General features: G+C 37.2%; 1 protein-coding gene across 2 annotated transcripts in view; it reads right to left on the bottom strand.

The window, feature by feature from the left end:
* Window positions 1–21333, bottom strand: part of LOC146080614 (cadherin-10-like) — a 397974-nt gene that overhangs the window by 358465 nt on the left and 18176 nt on the right. The window lies entirely within an intron of this gene.

Here is a 21333-nt window from a genome sequence, read left to right as displayed (position 1 = left end):
TTTTTTACAAAATGTGTCATCTTTTTTTTTATCCTAGAGGTGCTGTGAACAAAATATTGATACTCTAGGGCAGTGGTTCCAAACCCTGGTCCTCAAGTACCCCCAACAGTGCACATTTTCCAGGTCACCCGGCAGGTGCACTCATTTTTCAGGCACATTTGAAAAGATCCACAGGTGGAGCTAATTATAGCACTTGTGATTCTGTGTGGAGACCTGCAAAACATGCACTGTTGGGGGTACTTGAGGACCAGGGTTGGGAACCACTGCTCTAGGGAATGGTGATTCAAGAAATTTTGAGAAGCACTGCAATACAGTTATAATACATATTTAGTAGGGTTTAGGACTCTGGTTTTTATGAGAGGCTGGTCTCCCATCAATGTCTCCCACCTAGATAAGGTGAAGGATAAAAGAGGATACATTATTAGTAAAAAGTATAGCATAGATTTTATAACTAACTAACTTGTGCAATCGGATACAAGTACTTTACCAGGTTTAGGAAGGGCAATAATTGAGATAACAAATAAACCATGTTTAGAAACAGAAATGGACAGAGAGTAATGTATGGCATGCCTTTTTTAAGGAATTAGGGAAATCCATTTGGATGAGGCACCCTTCACATTGGCAGAGTTTGGTAATGTCTAGAAACTGTTGTTTAAACAAGGGAGCATTAAGGTTAACTAAGTAATGTGCTTCTAAAACAGGAAGCTTCACATATACTAAAATGTTGGACTTGAAATATTAATCAGTAGAAGTGTAAAGTTAACAAGATGTAATTTATAAAACTACCTGTAATATGCAGCAAAATGCATTAGCTACTGTATATATTCATGGTTTAGTCAATTCTCAGCATCGGAAAATAGGATATGCCTAATTCTATTGTATCCTGATGTACATGAAGTTTGCAAGATAGGAGTTGCTGCGCTTATTACAAAGATTGCATATTTTTGAGGAAGTTTGGTAATGGCCCGCTACACATGGGGGAAAAATACTGTAGCTTTTGAAGTTGATTTCTGATAGAGGCTGCATCTTAAGTTAGTGTAGGATGGCCCTATGCGTTTTTTCCACTTGAGCTAAACTCATTTCCAATGCTGATTATTGGTATTCATACTGTCTGTGAAGATAAAAGTCTGATTGAATGGCCACTTTATGAAGAATAACAACCGAAAAAAACAAACAAGTTCATGGAATTAGAGGTTTCCTGAGAAGAAATAGAAGGGTTATGTTTTAATTTAAGAACTAAGGCACCCAATAAACTTAATTGGCCTTCCCTGAACCATTTCAACAAGCTATCTCACATATGGGAGTTTGGCACACACAGAGAGATCAAAGTGACCAGCCAACACTCATACTGACCTACAAAAGTGTCCAATATTACTGAGTTTGAATTTGAATGGGCCTTTTGCATATAGTATGCAGCTGGAATGAGGAATTAGAATATTTTTGTAAATCCACTCTATGAAATTAAAGTTGCAATTATATGCACCTCTGAATCATGTTCAGTGTACCATATAGGTAACTGCAATTTATAACACCTAAGTATTAGCAGCCACATTCAGTGGAATATGATGATGCAGCTCACCATGGTGGTATTATTCTATTCTAGTGTGCACATGCTGGCCTGGCCAGCTCAATGTGAGACATCTCAGAAAAAAAAAACTTTTTTTAAGTGTCCCCTAAAGGTGAGTCTCAGTAGCTTCAACTTAATTAGTTCAGAAGTGGCCAGAAAAAAAGGGGATTCCACAGTCGTCAAGGTGAGTATGGCCCAAATGATGTGGGCGGGTTTGACAAACAGGTACAAGATGGTGCTGACAGTGAATTACAACAACAAGGCCCTGTTTCTGGGCAGGAATGATCCTGAGCTGAGGCTTGACAGAGGGCTCTGATGTTGTGAAGCTAAACTCAAGTAACAGTATGGTGGTTGGAAAATGATTAGTTGTTGGGAAACCATTTGAAAGCCCACATTTGACATGAGCACTAAATAGTTACATCCACCATTTTGACCCCCAGGAAACATCATTTATAATTGTGATGATAATATATTTTATTCTTCCTTTAAATCATCCTGTATTTACTGACAATATAAAGCTTTATATTTTAACAGGTTTGTAAGATGGACCAGGGCTTTGTTATTGGATATAAGTATTATGATGTGTTTATAGATGTATTAAAATACAATATTTCAAAGATATGCATATTTAAAAAAATAATGGTTTTATTTTTTTAACTTTGTTTACATAGCGTAAGTAATTGGCATCAAGTAATGCATGATAACCATCATAACATCTTCATGTTTCTGTACAGTATAAACAAAGACATTTATCAGTAGCTAACATAACTGACTAATAGTATGAAATATTTTGAAAAAACAAAAACACACATGCAGTATTTAACAAATAATTATAAAGGATTTAATTTTTTGGTTAGACAAACCTTTTGCATTTTCCATAAATTGTATAAATTGTTACTGAGCAACAGAATTATTTTGTCTAATGGCAATATATTTGCTATTCATAAAAATACTACTATTATGAATTTAAAATTGAAAGAATAATGAAATATGTCATTTATACACGTGGTTGAATTGATGTATTGAATTATTTAATTATACTATGTATAGCAGCCAAAATTGGATGTACACTACTGCCAAACTGAATATATCAAACATTTCTAGTTACTTTCATAGAAATAATGCTGTAAAGAGGAAATTAGGAAGGCATAGGTAATAATAATTTCAAATTTGAACCTTTTTTATACTTTCCCCATGAAAGTCATGCAATGATTTGTTTTGGAAACAAAATCCTGGAAAAAATAATGGGGGCGTAAAATAAGTTTAGTCTAGATTCATCAGCAGTATTATTTAAAAAAAAATTCTTATAATAATAAAAATAAGATGTAGATTTGAAATTAACTGTAAAGAAGAGAGAGGCATACAATACAGTATTTAACTGCATATATTAGGAAATTATAAAGTTAAGAAAATTAAGATATATGCCACATTTAAATACTGAAGGGCATTTCAAACTAAGTCAACATTTTCCAGTTCAAACCAGCTGGTTGACCAAGTTGTGTAGTATGGTGCATGGCTAATTTATGTACTGTACTTATTAGGGCTAGGTGCAGATACAAGATTAATGTAGTCTACAGCAGGTACCCAATCATGCAGCTGAAAAACATTCTGGGTCCTTCTGTAAGTAATATGAATTAAAGTTCATAAAGTGTATGGTTATGAATGAGTTCATATACTGTTCATTATTGTTTTCACCGATTCAGTTACAGAAGATTGAATAAAAAACATGAATTTCCATAACTGTTCGACAAAGCTATTGGCAGACTTTCTAGAAAATATGCTATCAGATAGGCCGGGTTCCAGGAAAAAGTCACACATTATAATGTCCGACTTTGTGAGACTGTTTACTGTCTGCTGACAAGCATATACTGTATGAACCTGTTTCCCTGTCTCTCTAAGTGGCACTTGCACCAAGGCACACATATTGTATATTGCTATGCTTTCGTATAACCTTATCTTAAATCGATGCAAGCATAAGTGGGGTGGGGGTGAAAATTTTAGCACTGGCCCTGGCTCTGCCTGTTGGAGAGAAGTGTAGGGGTATTGGTTGTTTTGTAAAAACAGAATGTATATGTGTCCATACTGTAGGTACTTTGTATAATTAGCTCTCTGCTATTAGGTCATACAAAGCCAGGTGACTGAGTTTGCCTAGTGGATGACTATACAGTAGTTCATATATTTTGATGTTCTCTATCTTTTATGGGATATGTGATGAAGTATATGGAACTCAAAGAATAATGGCAGTCCATTAAGTTCCTATGGTGATGTGTTAAAGCCATGTGATAATTTATTAGTAGTCTAAATATATTAAGACGATCATATGATTTATAGTGCATGTTCATGCATTCTTGACTGTGTGTGTCCTCCAACATCCTTGCACCAGTCACTTTAAACAGACCTTCTAGTCAAGGCATGCCAATGTGTGACTTGGAAGCGATGAGCATATTTAATGGCTTTTATTCACATCACTATATAAATAGTGTTATGGAATCCGCAGTCACATACAGAATATAGGCATGCCACATATTTTAATCAGCAAAAGCTGCTTTTTTAGCAAAAAAAGAACACTTGACGATAAAAGAGAGAGCTTCCCAGGATTTTACAGCTCATCCCTGCCAAGCATTATTGAGTTAGATATAATTAAAACAAGCTGCGGACGCTGCATTGTGGCACTTCCTTTACAGATTCACTCGCACACAGATAATCAAGTGTTGCACTTCAAATTTATCAGCACAGTGCCTTTATGTATCCTAATTGCACTGCAACTAAGATGCATTTTCAACTCTAATATAGCACTAATATATTGTAGTCTCATGAGACATAATCTGGATAAAAGTGGTATTTGGGTGTGGCATAACATGGAACAATAGAACAAAGAGAGAGGACAAAGAGAGAAATGCATTTCATAAAGGACCATTTGAGTGTCATTTTAATACAGATAAGGAATTTTATATGAAGAGGAGCTTTATAGTTAATTGCTCTTGCCTTTGACGGTTGACATTGAGAGACCATAAAGTGCTTATATAAAGGACAGATGAGTACAGTGTTTGCCGTTTACTAAAAACAACTTTCTGTACAATACATTATTACTACTGTATATTACTTTTTTTTCTAACCATGCATCAAAGCAAATCATTGTATATAATTGCTTTCAGAATAGTATCTATTCGTATTAGTAAACTTTCATTCATTCAAACTTAATTTTACCTCCTTCCTCATATAATCAATTACGCCTATGAAATTCCAATCTACAGCTCAATTTCAAGCTTATTACTGATTTTAGGCTTGTTTAAATGTCTACTTTATCAGTCTCTAAACATTTGTTCACGTCTTCATTTTTACTGCCATCTCAATCTTGTTTATTGTTATGAGCCACCTCTAGTGGATCTGTGTAAATGCAGCCTGACTCTTGTATTTGTACTGATTGCAGTTCACCTTTTACAAAATTGTCAATTAACACTCTGCCTTGTGTGTCAGCCTGCTCACCTGCAGAGACGTTCCTCATTTAGGGGGCTTGTCCATTCCAGCTGTTCTGATTGGATAATGCTCCCTATATTACCCAGCCTGCCCAATGCACTGTGCTGGTTATACTGTTTGTTCCTAGCTATTGCAGCAGATCATATTCAGTCTTTCCTGACTAACCCTGATCCTGCTAGACATGTACTATCTTGACTAGCCTGTGATACTCTAAGCTTGCTATATAGTAAGTTTAGTAAGTAAGTTTTAATTATATAGCGCACTTTCTCCAACAGGACACAAGGCGCTTTACATACATTAAAAATAACAATGCACATACTGTAATACAAAGGGTTATCAGTACAAGGAACAAGTGACAATGGCAGTACAGATATACATCACAGATATACATCACATGTACAGATATGCACTAGATGCATTCTAAAAAGGGACACGGACATGGGGAACATATTTACTGAGCTGTGCAGTACCCAGGCAGACATTCAGCGGTTCCACATGGTGATTGCACCAGTCAGCACCGTACATACAGTATAGAACACATAAGAACAGTACAGGATACACAGAACTAGACATAACACAATTAAATCACAATTCTTAGTACATAATACAGCTGAGATATAAGGAAGTGAATGAGAATAGATGCAGGTATAAATTGTAGGTGAGTAAGAGAGCTGTATTTGAAATGCAAGAAGAGTGCTGTGAGAACAGGAGGGATCTCTGCAAGATCCTGGGGTTTCCAGTCTATACTGGCTCTGTTAAGAGCTTCTGTTTATGTAACTGTATTTTCACCCATTTGTCTGTCTTTAACCAAAATTGCCCCAGTCTGGTCCTGCTGAATGTCTGTCTGTGTGTCTAGTAGTGTCTACTCCGCTACTGGAGCCGGTCTGTCTGATTGTTTGTTTACCGGTACTGTGTCTCTATAAGCAATTACTTCTGCCTACTGTCCCTGCTTGTCTATGTGTCTGTAACCAGTATTATTTGTATTCTGGCTCTGTCAGTTTGTCTACTCATATTGTACTCCGGTGCTACAGTGATTGCATTGTTAAACACCTTGCCATTGTGGTTCACTACCTTGTACTTACTGTATAACATCAATTGTACAGTGACTCTAGTGTGCACCTTCCACCACAGTGGTCCGGTGCCAGTCGCACACAGTAGTGTGCTAAGTGTCTATTGTTTGTCTTGTGTGTCTGGTCCTGCCTTTTGTGTCCCAGTCTGACTCCAGAACATATTTATAAATTATTGGATTTTAGAATAATTCATTTTAATTTCTTTTCTTTGCTATTTTTAGCAATATGCAATTAAGATATGATATGATATTAAGTGTCACTACTGTATAATGTGACCACAGCAGTCTCCTCTACTGGGACTAAGCAGACTGCGCTACTGCCTATGGAAGTTATTCTGGTTGGCAGAATGGTGAGCGATGTTGGCAACTGCTTATGCGCATATTATTTTATGTGCTGTTCACACGGTAATTCGCCGATGGGGCGGGCAGCGGATTTTAGCTTCCCACACAGGGTGACTGCAGACCTAAGACACCATAGAGGCGTCTTAAGACTGCGTGCGCTGTAGACATCATTCAATGATATCCGGCATTAACGCGCATGCGGCAAAATTTGCATCCTTTGCGAGAAAACCAGAATATGGTCCTGTGTGTGGTCTGCTTACAATGTATGTGTATCAGCAGTTTCCAGGGAGGAATCTAGATATTGGTAACTTTGACATCTTTGCAACCCGCATAGGGACCTAAGGGGACTGTTGTTAATGTACAGACTGCAACAAATAGCACTGTATTTCCATTAGTTGGATAATTAATATTTGCAGATATGCCCCAATTTCATTGGTATCCCCACCACTAGTGACTTCATATAAAACCCGTCCTACCTATTGCAGATGCCAGTGAAAATGGGGTATGGTCTCATGAAGAATGATGTGACCTTGCAAGTTGGGGTCTTGGATCCCCCTTTTTCATTACTTGGGGACCAGGAGATGCCAGCTTCACTCCAGGATCAGTCTTTGTGCAGTGCTGTCTCCTGTGACAGGTGACATGTAATGTTCCATTACAGCACCCAGCTCCTGTTACTGACCAGGAGTCGGCTCTTTGATTTAATCTCTCAGCAGGTGACACATGGGTGCATCCCATATCTCCTGCAACCCCCATATGACTCCACTGCCCAAATGGGTGTTTTAGGGAATATCTTGCAAATATATTTTGATAAATAGTCCATAAAGGTCCAAACTGCACATAAAACTTCAGAGACTAGATGCACCAAGCTTCAAAAGGTGATAAAGTGGAGAGTGATAAGCCACAATCCAATCAGCTTCTAACTGCCATGTTTCAGACTGGGTTTGAAAAAGGATAGTTGGGTTGTCTGTTTATCACTCTCCACTATTTCACTTTGTGAAGCTTAGTGCATCTGGCCCTGTATCTTAAACTGCTTATATTTACAAATCTAATGCATAAACCACATAAATTGTATTAAGCTGGAAATCCCCCCAATTAATGATAAATAAAAAGTGTTTTATTATATCTATCTATCTATCTATCTATCTATCTATCTATCTATCTATCTATCTATCTATCTATCTATCATAGCCCAAGTCTAGAAATCTGTCAAAAAATTTCCACAACTGTGAATGTTATCCTCAATAACATAGGTGCCTCCTTGTGCAGTATTCACACAATGATCAATTGTGCTTCATAAGTTATGTGTGTATATACCAGAAGAAGAAAAAATTCAGGCTTATCTGCTTTTCTAAATCCATTGTTAATTGATTACATCATTGTGCACCTCCTTCTTTAGAAAAATTCCACTAGGATTACATTGGGGGCGCATGTATTGCACATGCAAAAGCATTTAAGTAATCAGTATTACATAGAAAACAAGCAGGTCATATTTGAACTTGGTCTTGCAATCTATATACTTTCTGGAAATTAATAATAGTTACCAATTTATTCTAGCGCCAATTTTACCTAAAGATAACTTGCACAAAATCAAATTTTAGATAATTGTCCTGTTTCAGAGTCACATGCAATTTAGTTGCAGGTGTATGTGCATTGGAAATAAATGCATATGTTCTACTGTGTTCAAAATTGCCCACATCTATACCCTTCTACCCATCTGCATGTGAATGTAGGCATCATGACTGTCATTATGCAATTACACCATTAGTGCAAGAGATTCATCTTAAAACAGATGGGGATCTGCATAAACTGGTCCAAATGTGTGAATTACCAGCTAACTCCCAATTATGTCAATTCAGCCCCAAATATAGATCATCCTGAGATGTGTATGACTCTGATTATGCTTAGTTGCTCAAAGATGCATACGTTTAGCCTACTGTACAGTAGTTTGTGCAGTATGAATAATCCAAACATACAGTACAAATGTAACTTGCCTGTAAGTATAAATCAGATCAACTACTGTATATGTGTATTTCTGTGCCTTGATCTCGATCTTTCATGATTTTGATAATACTTTGGCAAAATGTAAAAATGAATCCTAGTGTATGGAAAAGACATATAACCTTATTCAGCTTAAGTTGTAGCTAGGGTTGCCACCTCACTCATCATTGATTCCTGGAGATCCCCCCCTGCTTGTCCTAATGTGCGCACCAAAGGAGCGCACGCTCCCGGGGAAGTGGGCGTGGCCAATTAAGGAAAAGTGGGCAAGGCCTCTGAAAACTTTGTTTTGAAATTAGAAGACTGTTAGTACGCTCATACCCCCACTATCCATGTTGGCATGGAGTTGAACTTATATAGTGTGGCGAGCGCAGCGAGCCACCAAGCCCGAATAGCTCGCTTAGCTCAAATAGCTCGCTTAGCTCAAATAGCTTAGTGGGCGCCCAACTAACATATAAGAACCATATATATATATATATATATATATATATATACATACACACACGTTTAGTTTTATATATATATACATATATATATATATATATATATATATTATACATGTGTGTATATGTATATTATACATGTATATACATATCACCCATGTTTGGTCACATTACCAAGTCAGGCATGAGGAGTGTCGGGCAGGAGATCGGGCAGCTGGAAGGAGGCAGTGAGGGCAGGTCAGGCAGGAGGAGTTTTGGGCAGGAGGTCATGCTGCCGGATGTAATTGCCTGTGGGTGTGTCTGACGGCGGCACCCGGATTCCAGGAGAATCTCCGAATCCGGGAGTTTTTTGCGCGTCAGGCAAATTAAGCTGAATCACAATCTCAGAAAATTAATGTTTCTTACAGCACATAAATATATTTTTAGAATATGAAAATAATCCACATTTTCTTTTGCACATAACATTAAATGAGCTTTTGAAATTGTTCAATAGCTTGGATTTACTGTATGTGATAATAGTTTGTTACATTGACTCGTATGAATGGAATTATAACATAAGGTTTGGGCTTGTTATGAGAGATTTGAAACTTGTAACCTGTCACGTACAGTATATTGACAAGTATACAGTGATTTACTATTACATGTACCAGTAGAGAGCTTCTCTGAACTTGTTGTGTGCAAACTGTAATTAAAGAGAACAAAATGAAACACCCCCAGCAAGAGTTACTTTTCCATGCCAATAATGTCAGACTTTTCTTTGACTGTCAGCTACCATAATTAGTTTTCCGAAAATGGTGAATACTATGCTTGACATGCTGATATCAAATGCCTAGCTCACAGCCTTTTTTATGAAACCATAGAAAAGGAGCAGACATGACATATGAGATCTAGCTGCCAAAATATGGCAATTTGAGTTGGTTGATTACAGTTCTATTTCTCAGTATAGATGTATTGCCGTTGTAATTTTTACCTATTTGCTGTGCCATGCATTGCTGCCACCAGTAGGTTAATGTATTGAAGGATAAGTCCAAGGACCATTTAAATTATTTTTCAGGTGTTTCATAAAAAAAAAAAAATATATAATGGTTTTACTCAATTAAGTGTTGGATAATGAATAAATAAATGTAATCCTAAAACCTGGATGTTATCATTTCCAATGAATAATCATTTTAGAAAGAATATTTCTTTATTATTGAATTACAAATTTACTGTTTAAAGCTATAAATTATATTACATTTATCTAAATTTATTATTGAAACAAATGCACATGTATTTTGCACTATAAAAAACTGTTTTTCTTTCAATAATTATTGAAAAGAATAATGTACATGATGATCAGAACATTCATACAATACTTTGAAATGCAATAAAAAAAACAATCGATAGGTACAATTCAGTATACTAAAAAACAAAACAATAATTCATCATTATAAAAACAGGGTTCAAAAAAGAGAAAAAAAAAGGTAATTTTACAAAACAGTTTCTATGCAGTGATTGTTAAATCTTTCTTGCATAAATGAATAGTGTCAGCATGAAAGTGGAGAAATTAGTATTGAAGAATGAGTGGTCCATCAGGATTCTTGAAACCTGCTGATTACAATTAGAAAAACAAAAGCAATAAAAGAAAACAGATATCTTCACTACACGGCGAAGCCAGCCATGGATTGTCAGAAAACGGACATGGATTCTACAAAAAAGATGAATCTGACAGCCGTCAATGCTGTTGGAAAAGACAGCAATGAATGTGAGAGTACTGATATTTCCACCTGAGTGAATACCCCCCTAGTCACAGTGCAGGTGTAGGGAAAATCCACTCAGTGAGGGCCAGATGTACTAAGCTTGAAAAGTGATAAAATGGAGAACCATCCAATTAGCCCCAACATACTACCAGCTGTTTTTATTGACAGATAGAGGCCGATTGGTTGATAGTTTCTCACTCTACATTTTATCATTTTGAAAAGCTTAGTACATATTACCTAGTTTATTTAAGATTCCAGGACTTGATTTTACTGCACAGAAATTGGTTTTAGACACAGAATGTACAAATTAAGAAGTAATCCAGCGATGAGTACATACATAAACATACTAACAATTGGTCTCTTAAGAACCTGCCAACTGCTGACACATCATACTGTAGCTAAAATGTGCTTGTTTTCTGGTTTAGAGCTCACCTGCCAACTACCTTATGGCTTTTAAAGTTGAGACAATCGCCAACACAACTCCTGAATTAGTATTAAAGAGGCAGCTGTCACAGGTTTCAGATAAATTAGCTTACCTGGGGTGCATGAGAAAGCTGTGATCACAGAACGGTTAATTAAAAATGAACCCACATATATACACACAGGATATGTACACACAAGCTGTTTGCACCCCATTCCTATGCATGGGGTGCAAACAGCACTCGCCATTCCCAGGTTGCGGTGCAGTGGCCTGTGACCACACACTCTAGTAAATACAAATACTCGGGGCTCAACACTCACTATAATAGTCTAACTCATCTTAATATACAAATAAAAACAATTACGGCTCAGGTTTTTCTGTCCCAGTGCTCAGCATTCCACTTCTGGATGCAGGCATGACATCATACCAGAGGCGATGCTGCTCAGGGTATGAGCATTAGGTCAACCAATATTAGGTCAACATACATTTGGTTGACCACTAAAAGTCGACATGGCTTAGGGTGACAAATGAAATAGGTCAACGTGGCTAAGGTCCACAGGGTTGGAACATGGACACAAGCATTAGGTCGACAATGGCAAGGTTGACAGTCAAAAGGGGAAGAGGAAAATTGCTATTCGCACAGGACCCTCATTAATGGCGAGGATAATGGGTGGACCCCCAATGAGCTAAATACAAAATTGTAATATATGGTAAATGCTAGGGGGGTGTGCTACCACTGGACATCAAAAATAGGATATCAATACAAAAGAAAAGTATGTCCTTGTGTAGTGCACCTCACACCTGAGGTGCACTACACAAGGACATACTTTTCTTTTGTATTGACAGTCAAAAGGTCAACATGAGTTTTTTTTACTTTTTTTGCCCCAAATTTTGGCATAGTCAAAGAGTAACACATCATCTCACACGGCTCGCTGCACTCGCCATTCTTTGGGAACATGGCCTCTCTAAGCTCTGCACACTACACACTATTCTATTCTCCCTGAACGCCCTTGTGGATGGTACCACCTGTCGGCACATGTTGGCTCAAAAAAAAGTGAAAAACTCCTGTTGACCTTTTGACTATCGACCCTGCCATTGTGGACATAATGCTTGTGTCGACCTTCCTCTACCCCTAAGCCATGTGAACCTTTATTAGTCAACTCAATACATGTCAACCTAATATGTGTTGACCTTATGACTGCTCAGATCTGGGGCCAGATTCTCTAAGCTTCAAAAGTGATAAAATGGAGAGGGATAAACAGCCAGCCAATCAGCTCCTACCTTTCATGTCACAGACTGTGTTTGAAAAATATCAGGCAGGAGCTGATTGGCTGGCTGTATATCACTCTCCATTTTATCACTTTTGAATCTTAGAGAATCTGGCCCCTGGTCACCAGTGTAGTAGTGGGTTCTAGCTGCAGTAATATTTCCTATGACAACCGTTACTACTCTAGTGAAAATGAACTTGTCTGGAAAACCTGTACTGCATGGGAATAGGATCAATTTTATAATACACAATAAAGGGCTTGAATTGTAATCTAAAAAATTAAGGTGAACATATAAATCATTTGTGTGACAAACAGACAGATAAGTACTGTGCTCTCTCTCTCGGCCAGTACCCTACTATGTACATATTTTGTTGTTGATTCGTTCCTACATACTAGATTTTATGTATGTCATTTATTTGTCTGTAGAGGGTAGAGCCAGGTTGAGACAGGTTGTCGTGGTAACTGATGGGGATGTCGTGTTGGAGGAGATGTGTCTGGGGTTTGTCCTGGAAGTCCATGCAGTGCGGCTACCAAAATCCATGGGGGATGCAGTCAATTTGCCGGCGGTCGGGATCCCGGCGTTCAGAATCCCGACACTGGAATCCCGACCGCCGAAATCCCGAAACTTTCTCCCTCCGTGGGTATCCACGACACCCATAGAGGGAGAATAAAATAGCGTGCCGAGCGTAGCAAAGCACCGGGCCCGCTGCGTGGCGAGCGCAGCGAGCCAGCAAGGGGGGGCGATCCACGTCCCCCCCATGTCGGGATTTCGGCGGTCGGGATTCCAGTGTCGGGATTCCGACCGCCGGGATTACGTATCGGATCCATCCATGGCCACCCTATGCTGCATTTGTCTGCATGTGTGGTAATTAAGGTGAGCACTGTTATGTTACAGTACTATATGTTTATCTATTAATGCTGCCTGATAAAGGGTAATGAAGCCTGAAAGCTTCCTGCAGATGCGTTAGTTTTTTTATTCTGACAAAGACTATTGTGTGCCAACTTTTGGTGTAGTCTATCTATAGTTTTATCAATGACTGCAAAATTTCCAACCAAACCACATGCCTGAACTACTTCTGTAACTAAAACATCTTCATGGAACCAAAGCACTATCACTCCACAACTGTAGAGTACAACATCACTGCTCACAAAAAATGAAACAGTTTAATTCACTGCTTAAATGCTTATTAATTAAAACATTTTCAAATTAAAAAAGCATAGTCTATACTTTTATTTCTTCTTATACTGTATATGTTTCACCCTGATTTGCCACAACAGGGGTCATTTTACAAAAAAACAGTAGATATAAAGATGTGGCCACACTGCCTCAATGCCTGTTGTAGCGACAAAGGGATGAGTGTAATTTACTGAGATACCGACAATTACTTCACCGACATTGTTATACCGGCATTGTGCAAATACCTATGGTCAATATCCTGACACATATATAATACGACTGTTGAAATAGCTACAATCAATATATCAACATGATTATATTACATATCAGCATAATGTTGAACGCGTTAATCATCCTGAAAATTAATATGTGTATTGATTCTAAACACCGGCAATCACATCACCAATAATAACATCTCCAACAGGCCCCCCTTCAGGTCTAAATAGCCACCACATGGACACCATATTAGCATGTTCTGGGCACGGTGCCTCGCTGCGCTTGGCACTTAATTACATTCTCCCTATATGACTACTGGATGGTGAATAATGTACACAATTTGGTTGTCAGGATGTTGACTGCGTTGGAATTGTGAGGTATTTGGTATTATTTGTGTCATTATTTTGACTGTTGGCTTTGTGGTTGTGTATGCATTTTTTTCCTGTTGTCGGTGCTCAGAATTTTGGTGGTGTGTTTAAGTTGGTATATTGTTTATCTGCATTGTAGGGATTCTGTCAATCGGTATTCCGTAAACATGCCTGGTAGCACCCCTGATAGCACAATGTATTTCCTATGGATCGCAGGTGCAACTATTCAAACATGCACGTAGATGGGCACCATAGCCACGGCATTCCAGTCACACTCAAAAATAGTTGTGGGTACCATCAGTATGAAGTTAACGGTAACATTCTAGGGTGTGCGGTCACACATGTCAATATGTCCAAATATAGAAGCAATTTGTTGTTAGTTTTGGTATGTGATATACTTACAATGAAAACTATTTTCAATATTGTAGAAAGCTAAAAAACCATTGAAGATTTAATTAAAAAAACAAAAACATTTTTATGGCATTTATCATGTTAGGTAGCATGCATGCAAAATGTTTTTAAATGCACAATGAAATCACCTATTAAACATAACTAACATTTTTGGTTATTATTTTATTTATTTTTTGTACATATCTGAAAATAACTTTCTAGGTATAGAATGAGGGAAAAAAATGATATGCAAGCCACAAGATGGCAGCAACTGACTTCAACATATAAATAGTGCTGCAATCTTTAACACTAATTTCTTTGCTGCCTAAAATAATATCTGGATCTTTATCCATACCATGCCTATTTATTCACAGTTTTACATGTGTGTAACAGTAACAGTTTCCACAACTATGAATGTTACATTAGTATGTAAATCACTCTACTATTACTGTAGAAAATCATACAGTTATATGTTATATAAAATGCAATGTCTATATTCTGGTATGTATTGTTTTTTTTACACAAATCTGCTAGCAATCAGATTAAAAGAATTTACAGTACAATGATGCTTCACAGAAAGTTTTACTGATCAAGGATATCAATGACAATGAAGATAGTTCAATGACATTAGTAATACAATATTTTACTGATTTGCAAACTGATTTAATGACTTAAATAAACCAGATCCACAGTTATAGTATGGGGTGATTAATGTAGTGACTATGGACTGAAGTGTTCCAGTTGGGAACACTGGAACACTTCAGTCCAAGTATTTTATTTTTATTTGATTTATTATTTTAAAGTAGATTAAAATGTAAACTTCCACACATGATTTCTGTAGGCACCACCTGTCAGTAATACTAGTCAGGGAAAACTACATCTGATACCAGTAAGTACAGATGTAGTGCCTCTCAGCCAGCTTGTAGAATTGCCTGAGCTGGCGGAGAGGCACTGCATCTGACGGGGACACGCGAGTGTCTCACACGCACATGCGTGCCCTTTACATGGCAGCAGGGAGTGGATTCCCTGCCCGTCTCTGCTTCAGGGAGACGGGCAGGGTTAGTGTGGGCAGCTAGGCGGGAGCAGTGGGGAGGCGGCAGAGGGACTGTCTGAATGGGGCGCATGAGCGTCTCGTGAGTGGACGCCAGCTTCTGACGGAAGGTGAGCAGCGTTGATTGGTGACAGAATAGTCAGGAGCAGCTCTAATGAGAGCAGCTCCATTTGTATTTGATTTGTAATTGAGTTTTAAAGACGTTATTAGTACTGGCTAACAAATGATACCTTACTCATATCTTATTTGTTTCTGTCTGTTTCTTTCCTACACAAAGAAGATAACCTTGTGGATTGTCAGGTTGGTCCATATATGTAGAAGGACATACACTAATGGAACATATACACAGGAAAATTTCTGCCTAATTTCTAAGAGATTTTGCCAAATTGCTTAGCAATGAAGCACAAATTGCTCAGTGTGTATGCCCCATAGCGATGGTAATGCGCAGCCTTAAGCGTCACTATCGCCGGTCTAGATCATTCAAGCATGCAGTATTAATCTAGTCAGATTGGTTAGCAAATAAACTGCAAATGACATGTGTTTTAAGAAGTGATCTGCGTAATCTGAACAATCTGCATCACCCTCACTCCTGCAATACCCACCCATTATTTATATGATTTTTTTTTTTCTTAGCACAAATCTTCCATACTAAATCATTCAGCACAAATCTCTTGTGCAAATCTCTCAGTGTGTATGGTATATATAGACTGTGGGAAATCTCCCACACTAAATTGCTCAGAACAAATCTCCCTGTGTGTATGCCCCATAAAAGATGATTCTTGATAAAATAGATGACAATGGATTTCCATGGAGTCAGTGCGCCCTGTATTGTTTCAGGGCCATGCAATTTGTCCACAATATTGCTCACAATAATGGGGCAAATGTATTAAGCCTTAACAAGAGATAAATGCAAGGGTGATAGAGAGAGATAAACGTCCAGCATATCAGCTCCTTACTGACTTTTTTCAAACACAGCCTCTACCATGGCAGTTAGCAGGTGATTGGCTGGATGTTTATCTCTCTTTATCACCCTAGCATGTATCTCTTGTTAAGGCTTAATACATCTGCCCCAATGTTTTATCAGCTCTAAATTTGACTGCTGCCTGTATGAAAAGTTGTACATATCTATGCAACTGCACAGTGGCGTAAGTTCTTTCCAGATGCCTGGAGGCAAGATATATATTGGTGCCCCCCCCCCCCCACACACACACACACACACCCTATATAACCTTATATAAAATATATTTTTCTTTTCAGAAAGATAGATAGATAGATAGATAGATAGATAGATAGATAGATAGATAGATAGATAGATAGATCGATAACACATACAGTATATATTTCAGAACTCAGCCACAGAAGCAATATCCTTGGCTTTTAAAAAAACTGATTTAAGCTTCCAGGGGAGGAGAGGTGCCCCCTTAGGAGCAGGAGCCCGGCGGCAGATGACTCCATTGCCTCCCAGAGTTCTGCCTCTGCAACTGCATCACCCCTATCCATACTTACAGTATGCTTTAACAGCAATCTTTGTTATTATTATTGTTATTATTGATATTATTAAAATGTTTTTATACCAGCTCTATTTACAAAAAGGTTAAAATCCGGAAGTTGCAGGATAGTGATTTGTACTTTTTCCAACATTTGCATTTTTATTTGTATTGGGCAACATCTCCATTCTGGAATTTGACCTTTGTTCAGATCTGATTGCAGTACAAATGTGTTTTTGAAAATGGGCAAAACCATGTGCACTGCAGGTGGGGGCAGATGTAACATGTGCAGAGAGAGTTAGATTTGTGTGAGTTATTTTTTTTCCATGCAGGGTAAATACTGGCTGCATTATTTTTACATTGCAATTTAGATTTCAGATTCAACACACCCAAATGTAACTTTCTCTGCACATGTTACAGCTGCCCCACCTGCAGTGCACATGGTTTATGACCATTTTCCAAACAAATTTGTACTGCAATCAGATCTGAATAAGGGCCTTTATTCACTGCATAATTTCATGTATGAGTAAATTAAATGCCAGCTCCAGTAGACAGTGTACCCTTGCATTGTTCTTTTGCATGCAAATAGAATGCATATTTTAATGTGGCTAAGTCTCAAAGTTTGCTGCATGCCAAAATGAGCCTACAGCAGTTGGTGCAAATTAAGCAAAGATGTTTGTGGACACATCTGTGTCATTTTGACTCAAACGCATTGAGTTAACAGATTTGGCGGCATTTATGGGTAGTGACAACCAATGTAAAGCAAAAATAGGCAATTGATTGTAAGATAACCAGCCTCTTTTGTATCAGAATTTCATTTCAGTTGTTCGATTACAGTGTCCATAAACCTCAGCCAAGAATTGTTATCTTTAACAAAATTCAGCTCTATTCCTCTTTGTTTTAATTAATTAGCTCTGTCATTGTCCTCCTTTCTCCTTGTGACATATTCTTTGTGCTGTCTTTGTGCAGTGTTGTATAATTAGCATCTCCAGCTGTGTTGATCTATATCTGGTGTTTCATGATATCACACAAGCACGTAATATATGCCTGCAATCAGTATTTGATTTCACCTTTAAGCTGCTTACTCTGACAATATCTAATTATCACTTTTTTTTCTTAAACGTTTCTAATACCTTCATGTAATCTATATTGCATTGCTTCTGAACTCATATTGTTCAAATTTCTTGGTTATGAGTCTGTATGTCTTTAGTTTATTCACAGAATTTGTCCTGTAATTAATTTAAATTACATATCGAATTGTATTCAAACCAGACCTTTGTTGGTAAAAAAAATATGTATATATATATATATATATATATATATATATATATATATATTCTATTTATATTTTTTAATTTTTAATCACACGCTATCAAAAGCTGTTTACTGAGCAAACAGGAATGGAATCATACTTTCAAAAGCAAACATGGACAAAGACAAGCAAATAGAAACACTATAAGCCTCTTATCCTGTGTATAACATCTCAACAACCACTTAAATAAGTCATTGACATTTAACTGTGTGAAAATATATCCATTTACCGATATGAACATAGCAAACATAGAAGATTCAGCTATTTGCAGCTGGCAGACATCAAATGATCACTTAAGTATTTACTGTATGAGTTAAATGGCCATAAATCAAAAAAGGAACATATAAAATAACATTAGTATATGGACTAATATGTGCAGATATTTCATTTTCAAAGAAAAAATGTCCATTATTTTGCCATTCTGTTATCCAGCATTATATTTTCAATAGATACCCCATTAAATGAAAAATGTAAAAAAAATAAACCTTATAGGTGGAAAGTTGTAGATATGTTTATTGACATGGCATTATGGGGGTTATTTTTGTTTGGTTTGGGAAAGGGAACATATGGCCTTATTCTAGTTAACTCTTTCTGACAAATTCCTTCTTAGATGGACAAAACCATGTGCACTGCAGGTGGGGCAGATGTTACTTGTGCAGAGAAAATTTGGGTGGGGTTTTACTTCAAAGTGATGTCTATATTGAAGTGTAAAAATAAAGCAGCCAGTATTTACCCGGCACAGAAAGAAAATAACTCACCCAAATCTAATTCTCTCTGCACATTTTACATCTACCCCCTGCAGTGCACATGGTTTTGTCCATCTAAGAAGGATTTTGACAGAGTGAACTAGATTAAGGCCCTATGTTCCCTTTCCCCAGCTGGCACTCATTAAGAAAAGAAAGATAGAGAATTACCTCTTTCTCCATTCTCCTATAATACTCTGGGTGGATCAGTGTGTGATGTCATAAGAAGTATATCACAGGTCACACTTCACATGGATGAAAAAGGCACATACAATATACATACCTATTAAAGACAATTGTGAAAGACCTTTCCAACCTTTTATTAAGTTACACTAATTTCTATTGGCAACTTCTCCAACTGATCTCTACATGGCTGTATTATTGATAAGACTAACAATGCTGAAGAATAGGGACCCCGTAAGAATTAGGGGCGTGCCTTTTACATAGGCATTGTAACCTGCGCCCTAGGGATCCAATGATTAAAGGCACTTTGTACTTTGCCCTGTAGTAATGCACACACATAGTTATACTGTATGTGGATTGTTTTATGACAATGGGGGATGGAGACGGCAGACCAATAGTGTGCTAGCATTATTTCAAAACCAAAAACATAAAATGATTGTGCTGTGAGAAAAGAGGTCATTAGATTTTATTTTAACTGGGTATCTGTTAATACTGAAGGTGAAAATTATGACACTGTAAACTCTCTTCCAACTTGTCTTGAGTAAATACTGCAATGGTCCTATATGAATTTTTTATAATGTACATCTCCTAGTTACCATTAGCCTAGCTGTATGACAAATGGGTTACTTCAATCAGCCATAAGGAGGGTACAGTATAAGCCATTAAAATGGAAAGGATACTGTACCCCTTGTGTTCTGATCTCACCCAGGATTAACATATTTTTCTACACACCCTTTATGGCTTTATAATAAAGAATAGCAAAAAATGAAGCTCATAGACCCAATTGAGTGCCTAATTCATGGATTGCTAAGCAGATAATTGTAATCCATTTTTTTTACCAAAAGACTGTGGTCCCACAGTGTTTGCACTGCATGTTCGGCCACAATGAGCAACTAAATATCTGTACACATAGCAGTCACATGGAAGTCGTAGTTTGATTGACAGGAAGCCAGCATTTAGGGGCTGAAACATGGCATTTTCTGGGTGCTGTTGTGAAAATTCAGAAATGCACAGATATTTTTTTGGGTGGGTCTCTGACATCAGCGATGACCTGATTCTTGAGCAGATTAGGGAAAGCCCTAGACTGGTTCAAATTGAAAATAATTTTGCAAGGGCAAGTTAGTCTTTTTTTCTGAGTGGTGATTTTTGATTGCAGGCAACTGATTTTTCTTCTTCTAGTGATCCATGTTGAATTAGGCCATGAATTCCACTCAAAATGTCTTCCATTGTGTTATTTATTTACAAACTTCTCTTTTTGCCTTATAGATTACAGTGCATTATATCATTCTACTTGCACTTGGTTAGCAGTTGGCATTTTGACCAAATCATTTGCAGTAGTGCTCATATTGCATCTCATTGGCTGCATACATAAAGCTTTGTTTTAATCTTTGAGTCAAAGAAAAATTGACTTCACATGTTACATGTTACAGTTAATGGTCTTATCCCTCTGTATTATTTCATACAGATGAACAATTATAAATTAATTTGATTATTATTGAAGTGCAAAGAACAAAAATCCTTAATGGGATGGTATAGAATATTACAAATAAATGCAAGACTCTGTAACTATTTACTAGTTACTCTCCCTTTTATTTCTTCTGTTACCCAATAAGTAAATGGAAAACAGAAAGCAAACAAAAGAAAGAAAAATTGCACAAAGAACACTTCAGACAAGAATAAAACATGCTGGTCCCATGCACGAAAGCATTCAGAAACAGAGAACATTCTATTTTTATTCACATTGTAAAGGTCAGTTGACCCTTTTTTATACATTTAACAAAAAAATATATATTTTAACACTACAGTGGTTTGTCGGCAATGATGTACTCATTTTGTGCCCAAATTCTTGATAAAAACGTATTACAAATGGTCAGACTTACTAATAATAAGATGGAAAACAAACATAATTCCCTGTTCACAAAAAGACAATGTTTAAAGTGTAAATATAAATCATCTCATAGAAGCAAGAGTATGTAGATCTTTAAAATACTGTATCTATATATTACATTAGAGTGATTGGTTTGAAAATACTATACATATGATCATTGTAGGTTACACCCAATCTGCTCTTACAACTCCACAAAT

This window comes from Crinia signifera, chromosome 5 (genome assembly GCF_055691185.1).
Source record: "Crinia signifera chromosome 5, ASM5569118v1, whole genome shotgun sequence".
NCBI classification, from domain to species: domain Eukaryota; kingdom Metazoa; phylum Chordata; class Amphibia; order Anura; family Myobatrachidae; genus Crinia; species Crinia signifera.
The sequence above is the reverse complement of the archived record's forward strand: the minus strand, read 5'-3'. Positions and strand labels throughout refer to the sequence as shown.